This window comes from Palaemon carinicauda, unplaced genomic scaffold (genome assembly GCF_036898095.1).
Source record: "Palaemon carinicauda isolate YSFRI2023 unplaced genomic scaffold, ASM3689809v2 scaffold556, whole genome shotgun sequence".
Classification (NCBI taxonomy): Eukaryota; Metazoa; Arthropoda; class Malacostraca; order Decapoda; family Palaemonidae; genus Palaemon; species Palaemon carinicauda.
The window spans coordinates 74,910-87,734 of record NW_027171823.1 but is presented as its reverse complement, the minus strand read 5'-3'; the positions used below and the strand labels follow the sequence as shown (position 1 = coordinate 87,734).

General features: G+C 45.0%; 1 long non-coding RNA gene across 3 annotated transcripts in view; it reads left to right on the top strand.

Annotated features, from left to right (window-relative positions):
- LOC137637147 (uncharacterized) overlaps positions 1-12,825 on the top strand; it is a 30,486-nt gene that overhangs the window by 14,692 nt on the left and 2,969 nt on the right. For all 3 annotated transcript variants that reach the window (XR_011043416.1, XR_011043417.1, XR_011043415.1), the window contains 3 exons: positions 8,917-9,128; positions 11,816-12,030; positions 12,516-12,642. This is a non-coding gene — a long non-coding RNA (uncharacterized lncRNA). The remainder of the gene's footprint in view (positions 1-8,916; positions 9,129-11,815; positions 12,031-12,515; positions 12,643-12,825) is intronic.

The window sequence follows — 12,825 nt, the reverse complement described above, 5'->3', positions numbered from 1 at the left end:
CAAAGACTCAAAATCAAGGGGTAGCAGATCCTAGATTTGATTTCTTCCAAATTGAGAGTCTTCGTACCATAATCGATGACACAGATCAACTTTTACTATGCCCAGCAAGAAGTTTTGAGTTATTACGTCAAAAGAACATCTGCAGCTGACCCCCAAGTGTCAGCACTCTTCGTCAGCACGAGGAATGTCAAGAGGAGGATCACGAAGAACACTGTGCATGGATTCATAAGGTCATCCTTCTCCAACACGAACCAGAGCTCATGACGTCAGGGGCATTGCAACATTCCTTTTGTTCATACGAAACTACTCTGTGGTTACAGGTACTAGAAGCAGGCATGTGGAAGCATCAGACGACCTTCACTGCCCACTACCTGCAAGACGTAACCCACGGGAACATGGAAACTTTTTCCATTGGTCCTGTGGTGGGTGCCCAACAAGTTGTTTAACACCTCAAGCTCCTTGATGGACAAGTAGCGGAGGGTTGAGGGCATAAGTTATCCGGGATTAGTCTGGGATGAATGTTTAAGAATGGCTGGCTCTTTCTTTTCTTCATCTTTCCCTCTCTGGAGGAATCAGCATTCAGGGTCCTCTGCATAGCTGACCTCAACTATCTGCAGGTAAACCATTCCCCCTTGTGTAACCTAGCATTGTTTCAATACTTGTTGCGTCCCCATACCCTAACGATGGGGTATTAGGTAATATCTTGGTAACCTCTGAAGACTCCTATGGCTTGGAAGAACTCTTAGCTAGATTGTCACTTTGCTAGTATCACGAGCACACAGCTTGTGTAGGCCGCAGACCATGCATAGCACGGGTTTAGCGAGGTGTAGGGTTTCCGCCAATTATGTGCAAAACGCATAAAGGGGAAAGCCCCCGGGTCAAAGCCAAAAAGCCAATTGCTCAAACTTCCACCTTTCTCAGGGGTAAGTCATCCCATATAGATAGCTTTGGCTTGTATTTAGTGACGGAACAAATGACAAATTTGGAAGTAATTTGTGTTTTTCCTAACGACACAAACCTGTAGCTATTTATATAAATTGGCCCGCCAGTACCTGTCCCTCTTGAAGTCCTACTTCCCAGCAAAGTAGGTTAATAGCTCAGGTGTGTGAGTGAGCAGGGTGGCTACTACTCCCACCCCCCACCCTGCTAATTAGCGGATGGGGGCTTAACCCTCGTTAAAAGTCTCCTCATCTATCCTTCTTAGATTCCTAAACTGGGTTAAGTCTGTTAGGGGTACGATATCTATGGTTATCTACGGATACGTCGACTTAGGATAGTCGTTCAGGGGGTTAGGACCCCGTGATAACTGACGGTAATTCTCTTGTAATATCACTCGCAGAAATATTATACAGTAGAAAGCTGCCGGAAGGACCTTCCATTAGGACGACATGGCTATCTCACCCAAAAATAGATTTTTCTTACTTCAAAATCCGTTTTCTTTCAGCTTCGCATAAAGTAATATCCCTGTATATATAGCTAAAGGTTTGTGTCGTTAGGAAAAATACAAAGTACTTTAAAATTTGACATGTTATGCCGATATACGTGACCTTCTGACGAGCTCTGCAACAAAAAAAGCAATTCTATTCATGAAATTAAAAAATACAGTACATACTTATCTCTGATAATGTATAATGGCATTATACGTAGCATAATGAGAAAATATAAGTACAGAAGTGTGATAAATGAAAACATAAGCTATTTTTTGATAACTGTGTTTGCATCTCAAAGCTGTTCAGTACCTTACAGGTTGAAGCGTGTAGCTCTATCCCGACTGAAGCTATGTCGGTTTCGTTAAGAATAGTTACTAAGGTCGTACAGATATTTTGTAAATGGATAACAGCGTGATAGCCTAATGCTTAATTTATAACATAATGTAATTATTTATATATTTTATGTACTATGTAAATTTTGAATAAAGTCTTGGTGCCTAGCAATGAATTTCTCTGAAGTTAGATCAAATTTTAGCATTTTTCAATATTAAACTTACCCGATAATCATGTAGCTGTCAACTCCGTTGCCCGACAGAATTCTACGGAAGGGATACGCCAGCGATCACTATACTAGAAGGGGGTGTACTCACCAGCGCCACCTGTGGCCAGGTACTGCAGTACTTCTTGTTGACACCACCTCAATTTTTCCTCTGTCGTGCTTCCGGCAAGACCTACATGGATACGCTTATAATTTTGGAGTCTTGTTCACGGTTTTTGGTGAAGTATTGCTCTAAGATTTCAGCTTTCGCTATACTGGAAACTTGTCTATTAGCTTAGATAGCTTTTATATTGATTTGATTAATGGTTAACGATCTTTTGCTTTAATTGGAATCCCCCTTGACTGTTCTTTGATTCAAGATGTCCGACCTTTCTCAAGCCCCTCCCCAAAGACGATGTAGGACTTGTATTAGGTGTATTCCGAAGGCCTCGGTTGATCCTCACACCGTTTGTTCCGACTGTAGGGGAAAATCCTGTCAGTTGGAAGATCGATGTGAGGAATGCGCCGGACTTTCGGAACTTGATTTTGTTCGATTCCTAAAGTATACCACTAAGTTAGAGAGAGAGAGAGAGTTAGGAGGAGTTCGGCTCGCTCTTCGCTTTATTCCTCACCCCATGATCCTCAACCTTTTCCTCCCCCTGTAGTGGCTACCCCCGAACCTACTTTTTGTGCTCAGCCTGATATGTCTGATGTTTTACGTGCCATTCAGGCTTTAGGAGATAAAGTGGAGTCGGTAGTGAGTGACCACAAGTTCCTCTTGGCGGACGTCAAGGAACTTAAAGTGAAAAGTGCAGTGGGAAGTGGTAGTGCCAGTGCTGTGCCGAGTGCTAGTGTCAGTGTCAGTGTTGTGCGTGAGGGTACTTCTGTGCGTACCAGTCGTCCTCCCAGTCCGGGACCTCTTGCAAGCTCCCAAGCCCAGGGGAGAAGCAATGTCGAAGGGCAAAAGGGTTCGGCAGGCCTTGATCGGCGCACAGAAGTATCCTCGGTGGTTGCGGGCGTATCTTACGGAGATCGTCACTTCCACTCTCAGACGATTGAGCCTTTAATTTCCTCGTCTGCAGTAGAATTTTCGGGGAGAAAACGCTGGACTCAGGTCTCAAGACCTCTTAAACGTAAAGTCCAAACCTCTCGAGTTCAGCCCGGATGTAGTCATTGGGCTAGCTCTGACTCGCCGCAGTCATCAGGTGACTGCACACCTCCTAAGAGAGGTAAGGCGATGCCTCAACAGACCTCAACTTCTGTTAAGGCTTTGCCTCAACAGACCTCATCGTCTGTTGATCCCAAGATGGCTTTGCTGCAGTCCATGCAGTCGCAGCTTGCGGTCTTAATGCGTGAGTTTCAGGCAGAGAAGGTTACACCTCCTCCTGCGAGCGCTCCTCCTCCTCTCCGCAGTCCAGTCTGCCAGACGTACGAAGTTGAGGTTCCTCAAGCTACCTCCATGCGTGAGCTACCGCGTTGGGAGTTGCCAGTTACCAGCGTTGTGCAGCAACCTCCACCTTCCTTGAGGCAGGAATCTCTTACCACGCTACAACCTCCTCAACAATGGGGACAGGAGTCTTATGCCTTACAACCTCCTCTTCCTTTGAGGCAAGAGTTTCTTGCAGTAAGACCATCCTCGAGGCAGCAACCTCTTGAGGTACGACAACCTCTACCATCCTTGAGGCAGCCACCTCAGCTCTCGCAGCTGCAACCTCAACTCTCGAGGCAAGCTCCTCAAGAACCTCAACTCGTGAGACAGGAGTCGCGTTCTGCGCAGCCGCCACCTCAACTCTCGCAGCTCACACCTCAAGAACCTCAACTCGTGAGACAGGAATCTCTTACTGCGCAACCACCTCAACCCTTGAAGCAAGCGCAACTCTTGAGACAGGAACCTCATGCAATGAGTCAGCCACCTCAACGCATGCATCTACCACCTTCTCCTCTACTTGACCAGTCTTTGCAGCCTGAACCTCAGGTTTTACTTCAGTCGCCTCTCACCACACTTGCTCCTCAAACCTCCGCAGAACCTCCTTCATCCCAGCCTCATGACTTTGTCATTACCAGTCCTCATCCTCTTCAACAGAGACTTGAGGATGAGACCGCAAGTGTTTATGCACCCGCTTGTCAGGATTCTGCTGTTCAGCACACCGCTGTAACTTTACCTCTCGCTTCTCAACACTCAGGTGATGAGGTTTCTGAGGAGGAAGCTGCGCACCTTGATGATCCCTCTTCGGACGTGGAGGAACCCAAGTCGTTACCACCCTCCATTGACTTTCGCAAGGTCCTGGCTCTTTTCAGAGAGGTTTACCCGGATCATTTTGTTTCTGCTACCCCTCGCTCTCCTCCATCAGAGTTTTCTCTAGGCATGCAACCTGTTAAGTCGGCCTACACTAAGCTCGTCTTTGCTAGATCCTCTAAGAGAGCTTTAAGAATGTTAGGGGATTGGTTGCAGTCCAAACAGCAACTAGGGAAGACTTCATTTATGTTTCCTCCTTCTAAGCTGACTTCTAAGGCGGGCGTATGGTATGCCACAGGAGAGGAACCAGGCTTGGGAATCCCTGCCTCTGCCCAGGCTGACTTCTCAAGTTTGGTTGACTCTCCACGTAGATCGGCTATGAGGCGCTCTAAGGTCTGCTGGACCTTTTCCGACTTAGATCACTTCTTAAAGGGTGTCTTTCGCGCCTTTGAGATTTTCAATTTTCTCGACTGGTGCCTGGGGGCCTTGAGCAAGAAGACTGCCCCTTCTGACAAGGACTCGGCTATGCTTATAATGTCCTGTATGGATAAAGCAATTCGCGATGGGTCCGGCGAACTTGCCTCCATGTTTGTTTCGGGAGTACTCAAGAAAAGGGAACAACTGTGCACTTTCCTTTCCACTGGTATCACCTCTTGTCAAAGGTCTCAGTTACTTTTTGCTCCGCTTTCTAAGTTCCTGTTTCCTGAGGAGCTTATCAAGGAATTGTCTGCGGCCCTTATTCAGAAGGACACTCATGACCTTGTGGCCTCTTCAGCTCGTAAGGCTAAGGTTGCTCCTTCGGTTCCTAGAACTTACCGCACCCCAGTGGCCGATACTCCTGCTACAAGATTTATTCCGCCCTTTCGTGGCAGAGCCCCCAGCCGAGGAAGTACCCGTCCAGACGCTTTCAGGGGCAGGTCTAAGAAAGGTCCCAAGCCTTCGAAAGGCAAACACTGACTCTCCTCCTCTCCAGACAGCAGTAGGAGCCAGACTCAAGATCTTCTGGCAAGCTTGGGAAAGAAGAGGTGCAGACGCCCAGTCTGTCAAGTGGCTAAGGGAGGGTTACAGGATACCATTCTGCCGCAATCCCCCTCTGACCACTTCTCCCATCAACCTCTCTCCCAACTACAAGGAAAAGGACAAGAGGCTAGCGTTACACCAGGAGGTGTCGCTCCTGTTACAGAAGAAGGCAGTGGTGATAGTCCGGGACCATCAATCCCCGGGCTTCTACAACCGTCTCTTTCTGGTGGCCAAGAAGACAGGAGGTTGGAGACCGGTGCTGGACGTCAGTGCGCTCAATGCTTATGTCACCAAGCAGACGTTCACTATGGAGACGACGAAGTCGGTCCTAGCAGCGGTCAGGCAGGAGGACTGGATGGTCTCGTTGGATCTGAAAGACGCTTACTTTCACGTTCCTATTCATCCAGACTCCCAACCTTTCCTGAGATTCGTTTTTGGAAAGGTTGTGTACCAATTCCAAGCCCTGTGTTTTGGCCTAAGCACAGCGCCTATGGTGTTTACGCGTCTGATGAGGAATATTGCAAAATTCCTCCACTTAGCGGACATCAGAGCCTCCCTTTATTTAGACGACTGGCTGTTAAGAGCCCCCACAAGTCGTCGCTGTCTGGAGAGTCTCAACTGGACTTTGGACTTGATCAAGGAACTGGGTCTTTTGGTCAACTTAGAGAAGTCCCAGCTTATTCCCTCCCAATCCATCGTTTACCTGGGAATGGAGATTCGGAGTCAAGCTTTTCGGGCTTTTCCGTCGGCCCCAAGAATCAGCCAAGCCCTAGAGTGCATTCTGAGCATGCTGAAGAGGAACAGTTGCTCGGTGAGACAGTGGATGAGTCTAACAGGGACCCTGTCATCGTTAGCCCTGTTCATCGAGTTAGGGAGACTCCACCTCCGCCCTCTCCAATTCCATCTAGCAGCTCACTGGGACAAGGATTTGACGCTCGAAGCGGTCTCTATTCCTGTCACCAAAGAGATGAAGACTACTCTCATGTGGTGGAAGACCAACATCCTTCTCAAGGAGGGTCTATCGTTAGCGATTCAGACCCCCAATCTTCATCTCTTTTCGGACGCATCAGACTCGGGCTGGGGCGCGACCTTGGACGGACAGGAATGCTCGGGAATATGGAACAAGGAACAGGAAACGCTTCACATCAACTGCAAGGAGCTGCTGGCAGTTCATCTGGCCTTAATGAACTTCAAGTCCCTCCTGCTAAACAAGGTGGTGGAGGTGAACTCCGACAACACCACAGCCTTGGCTTACATCTCCAAGCAGGGAGGGACCCATTCGAGGAAGCTGTACGAGATAGCAAGGGACCTCCTCATTTGGTCAAGAAGTCTAAACCTCACACTGGTAACGAGGTTCATTCAGGGCAAAATGAACGTCTCAGCAGATCGCCTCAGCAGGAAAGATCAAGTCATCCCCACGGAATGGACCCTTCACAAGAGCGTGTGCAACAGACTTTGGACCTTGTGGGGTCAGCCAACGATAGATCTGTTCGCCACCTCCATGACCAAGAGGCTCCCTTTGTACTGTTCCCCAGTTCCAGACCCAGCAGCAGTTCACGTGGATGCCTTTCTGCTGGATTGGTCCCATCTCGACCTATATGCATTCCCGCCGTTCAAGATCATCAACAGAGTCATTCAGAAGTTCGTCTCTCACGAAGGGACATGGCTGACGCTGGTTGCTCCCCTTTGGCCTGCAAGAGAATGGTTCACAGAGGTACTACAATGGCTGGTCGACGTTCCCAGGACTCTCCCTCTAAGAGTGGACCTTCTACGTCAACCTCACGTAAAGAAGGTACACCCAAACCTCCACGCTCTTCGTCTGACTGCCTTCAGACTGTCGAAAGACTCGCTAGAGCTAGAGGCTTTTCGAAGGAGGCAGCCAGAGCGATTGCCAGAGCAAGGAGGATATCCACTCGTAGAGTCTACCAATCCAAGTGGGAAGTCTTCCGAAGCTGGTGCAGAGCCAATGCAGTTTCCTCTACCAATACCTCTGTAACCCAAGTTGCTGACTTCCTATTACATCTTAGGAATGTTAGATCTCTTTCGGCTCCTACGATTAAAGGGTACAGAAGTATGTTGGCTTCAGTTCTCCGCCACAGAGGTTTGGATCTTTCCTCCAACAAGGACCTACAAGACATCCTTAAATCTTTCGAGACTTCTAAAGAACGTCATTTGTCCACTCCAGGCTGGAATCTAGACGTAGTCTTAAGATTCCTTATGTCTCCTAGGTTCGAACCTCTCCAGTCAGCTTCCTTCAAAGACCTTACTCTCAAAACTCTTTTCCTCGTCTGCCTTGCGACAGCCAAAAGAGTTAGTGAGGTTCACGCCTTCAGCAAGAACATAGGATTCACATCCGAATCAGCAACATGTTCTTTACAGCTCGGATTTTTAGCAAAAAATGAACTTCCTTCACGTCCTTGGCCTAGATCGTTCGATATTCCTAGCCTTTCCAACATGGTGGGTAACGAGCTAGAGAGAGTTCTTTGCCCTGTCAGAGCTCTGAAATACTATCTTAAAAGGTCAAAACCTATACGAGGACAGTCAGAGGCCTTATGGTGTGCCATCAAGAAACCTTCGATGCCTATGTCCAAAAACGCAGTTTCGTATTATATAAGGCTTCTGATTAGAGAAGCTCATTCTCACATGAAGGATGAAGACCTTGCTTTGCTGAAGGTAAGGACCCACGAAGTGAGAGCTGTAGCCACTTCGATGGCCTTTAAACAGAACCGTTCTCTGCAGAGTATCATGGATGCAACTTATTGGAGGAGCAAGTCAGTGTTTGCATCATTTTATCTCAAAGATGTCCAGTCTCTTTACGAGAACTGCTACACCCTGGGACCATTCGTAGCAGCGAGTGCAGTAGTAGGTGAGGGCTCAGCCACTACATTCCCTTAATCCCATAACCTTTTTTAACCTTTCTCTTGAATGCTTTTATTGTTGTTTTTTGGGTTGTTACGGTAGGCTAAGAAGCCTTCCGCATCCTGTTTGATTTGGCGGGTGGTCAATTCGTTCTTGAGAAGCGCCTAGGTTAGAGGTTGTGTAGAGGTCCTTTAGTATGGGTTGCAGCCCTTTATACTTCAGCACCTTAGGGTTGTTCAGCCTCCTAAGAGGAACGCTGCGCTCAGTAAGGAAGACGAACTTATTAAAGGCAGAGTAATGGTTCAAGTCGACTTCCTTACCAGGTACTTATAATTTCATTGTTATTTTGAATAACTGATAATATGAAATACGGGATACTTAGCTTACTGATATACATGTACACTGGTTTTCACCCACCTCCCTGGGTGTGAATCAGCTACATGATTATCGGGTAAGTTTAATATTGAAAAATGTTATTTTCATTAGTAAAATAAATTTTTGAATATACTTACCCGATAATCATGATTTAATTGACCCACCCTTCCTCCCCATAGAGAACCAGTGGACCGAGGAAAAATTGAGGTGGTGTCAACAAGAAGTACTGCAGTACCTGGCCACAGGTGGCGCTGGTGAGTACACCCCCTTCTAGTATAGTGATCGCTGGCGTATCCCTTCCGTAGAATTCTGTCGGGCAACGGAGTTGACAGCTACATGATTATCGGGTAAGTATATTCAAAAATTTATTTTACCAATGAAAATAACATTTTTCAAGTAACGCTATTACGGAAAGGGCTTTTTTTATGAAGATTTATTTTAATTGAGCAATATTCCAGGTAAGGTTGCTGTCACCCCCAAGATGAAAGTGGCTTTTAATCATGACGCCGATGCGATGGAAATAGCCAGATCTTTTCTGGCTGCCCCAGTGGACTCTAAAGACTTGTCAAGAAAAGTATGCGTCTCGTGACTCACCGACCCTTTCTTTAAAGTTCCCTTAGGAACAAGTAAAACATCACAGCTGTTTGTACTGGATGGAAATCCTTTAAAAGTAAGTTGCTTTTAGTTTTTGATTATCTGGAAAGTGTTTTTTTTTTTTTCACAAATTGAAGTGTGCTATTGGCTAGAAATACAGGGAACCTTATAGGTTACTTTGAGTGACTGTACTGTATAGGCTATTGTGTTGAGGGTAGGATCAAATCATCTTTGTTCCGACGCTAAATGCAAACCCTTTCGCTCTTTATTAGGGATATACTTCCAGCGATACTGGAAGACTAGACATAATACGTTTAGAGAGGGGTATCTCTCCCCTCGATGCTACTATTCTAACGATAGCAGAGTTCCTTGTACACCTTCGGGGGGAAAAGCTCCTCTCAGTTTCGACAGTAAAAGGTTATCACTCAGCCTTGAGTCTAGTCTTGAAGCTGAAAGTTGTAGATATTTCTTCTTCGTTGGAACTTTCTCTCCTCATGTGAAGTTATGAGTTTACTGTCCCTAGTTGGAAGATAGAACTACTCCTTGGAATGTGGTTTGGGTCCTTCAGTCTCTGAAGGGTCTCCTCTACATTCCATTACGCCAGGTAACAGATTGCCCTTTCACTCTGAAGACGGTGTTCCTACTCGCTTATGACATCGCCCATTCAAAGAGATGGGGAGAGGTAATCCTCAGCTTCAATTCTGATTTCATTGCAAAGACTCAAAATCCAGGGGTAGCAGATCCTAGATTCGATTCCTACCGGATTGAGAGTCTCCGTACCATAACCGATGACACAGATCAACTGTTACTATGCCCAGTAAGAAGTTTTGAGTTATTACATCAAAAGAACATCTGCAGCTTGCCCCCTAGTGTCAGCACTCTTCGTCAGCACGAGGAATGTCAAGAGGAGGATCACGAAGAACATCTGTGTTTGTATTCATAAGGCCCTGAATCCCTATCCTCTTCCAACACATTGACCGAGAGCTCATGACGTCAAGGGCAATGCAACATCCCTTTCGTTCAAATGAAACTACTCTGTGGCGCAGGTACTAGAAGCGGGCATGAGGAAGCATCAGACGACCTTCATTGCCCACTACCTGCAAGACGTAACCCACAGGTACATGGAAACTTTTTCCATTGGTCCTGTGGTGGCTGCACGAGTTGTTTAACACCTCAAGCTCCTTGATGCACAAGTAGCAGAGGGTTGAGGGCATAGGTTATCCGGGATTAGTCTGGGGTGATTGTTCAAGGATGGCTGGCTCTTTCTTTTCTTCATCTTTCCCTCTCTTGAGAAATCAGCACCCAGTATCCTCTGCAAAGCTGACCTCAACTATCTGCAGGTAAACCATTTTCCCTTGTGTAACCTAGCATTGTTTCAATACTTGTTGTGTCCCCATACCCTAACGATGGGGTATTAGGTAATGTCTTGGTAACCTCTGAAGATTCCTATGGCTTGGAAGAACTCTTAGCTAGATTGTCACATTACTAGTGTCACGAGCACGCAGCTAGTGTAGGCCGCTGACCATGCATAGCACGGGTTTAGCGAGGTGTAGGGTTTCCACCAATTATGTGCAGAACACATAAAGGGGAAAACTCTCGGGTCGAAGCCAAAAAGCCAATTGGCACCGACTTCCACCTTCCTCAAGGGTAAGTCATCCCATATAGATAGCTTTGGTTTCTATTTAGTGATGGAACAAATGACAAATTTGGAAGTAATTTGTGTTTTTCCTAACGATACAAACCTTTAGTTATTTATATAGATTGGCCCGCCAGTACCTGTCCATCTTAAAGTCCTACTTCCTAGAAAATTAGGTTAATAGCTCAGGTGTGTGAGTGAGCGGGGTAGCTACTACTCCCACCCCCCACCCTGCTACTTAGCGGATGGGTGCTTAACCCTCGTTTAAAGTCTCCTCATCTATCCTTCTTAGATTCCTAAACTGGGTTAAGTCTGTTAGGGGTGCAGATATCTATGGTTATCTACGGATACGTCCCTGATTATACACGATATCTTAGGATAGTCGTTCCGGGGGTTAGAACCCCGTGATACCTGACGGTAATTCTCTTGTAATATCAATCGCAGAAATATTATACAGTAGGAAGCTGCCGGAAGAACCTTCCATCAGGACGACATGGCTATCTCACCCAAAAATAGATTTTTCCTAAGTCAAAATCCGTTTTCTTTCAGCTTCGTATAAATAGCTAAATCTTTGTGTCGTTATAAAAAATACAAAATACTTTCAAATTTGACATGTTATGCCGATATACGTGATCTTGCGACGAGCTCTGCAACAAAAAGAGCAATTCTATTCATGAAATTAGAAAATACAGTACATACTTATCTCTGATAATGGTATAATGGTATTATACATAGCATAACGAGAAAATATAAGTACAGAAGTGTGATAAACGAAAACATAAGCTATGTTTTGATAACTGTGTTTTCATCTCAAAGCTGTTCAGTACTGTGTACAGGTTGAAGCGTGTAGCTCTATCCCGACTGAAGCTATGTCGGTTTCGTTAAGAATAGTCACTAAGGTTGTACAAATATTTTGTGAATGGATAACAGCGTGATAGCCTACTGCTTAATTTATAAAATAATGGAATTATTTATATATTTTATGTACTATGTAACTTTGGAATGAAGTCTTGGTGCCTAGCAATGAATTTCTCTGAAGTTAGATAAAATTTTAGCATTTTTCAAGTAACACTATTAGGGAAAGGGCTTTTTTTATGATGATTTATTTGAATTGAGCAATATTCCAGGTAAGGTTGCTGTCACCCCAAGATGAAAATGGCTTTTAATCATGACGCCGATGCGATGGAAATAGCCGTTTCTTTTCTTTCCTGGCTGCCCCAGCACGCTATCAAGACTTGCCTAGAAGTAGCGTCTCGGGACTCTCACTGACCCTTTCTTTAAAGTTCCCTTAGGAACTCGTAAAACATCGCATCTGTTTGTACTGGATGGAAATCCTTATAAAGTAAGTTGCTTTTAGTTTTTGATTATCTGGAAAGTGTTTTCTTTTCACAAATGGAAATGTGTTATTGGCTAGAAAAACAAGTAACCTTATAGGTTACTTTGAGTGACTGTTCTGTATAGGCTATTGTGTTGAGGGTAGGATAAAATTTCAAGCTTGCAGCAAATGTTTTTATGTTGAACAGGCTGATATAAGTCTCTTTTTATAGTTTACATATGAAATTTGTTTTAATGTTGTTACTGTTTTTAAAATATTTTTATTTAATTGTTCATTACTTCTCATATTTATTTATTTCCTTATATCCTTTCCTCACTGGGCTATTTTTCCCTGTTGGAGCCCTTGGGCTTATAGCATCTTGCTTCTCCAACTAGGTTTATAGCTTAGCTAATAATAATAATAATAATAATAATAATAATAATAATAATAATAATAACCAGATAAAAATGATAATGCTTGGATAGCTTAATTCCTTTTCTATTGTATTACAGAATGGTGTGTAAGGGAAGAACAATAGTACAAGCCTATGTTAGAGGCCTTTGACTGCTCTGTTGCAGCTAACAACAAGGACAGAGCTCAAGAAGTGTATTTCTCACTACTGCCACTGACCCTGTATTGGTAAGCTCTCATCAACAGCCATTTTTACACTAAGTCCTCAACTTAAAACTTAATGGGTTCCTAAAAACTGTATGCGAGTCAAATTTTTAAATTTGGTCCTAGGGTAAGCATCATTTAACTTGCGTGCCTACAATTTTCAGCAGCAAAGGTCAACAAATAGTCACATTTCGTATTGTAAGTGTC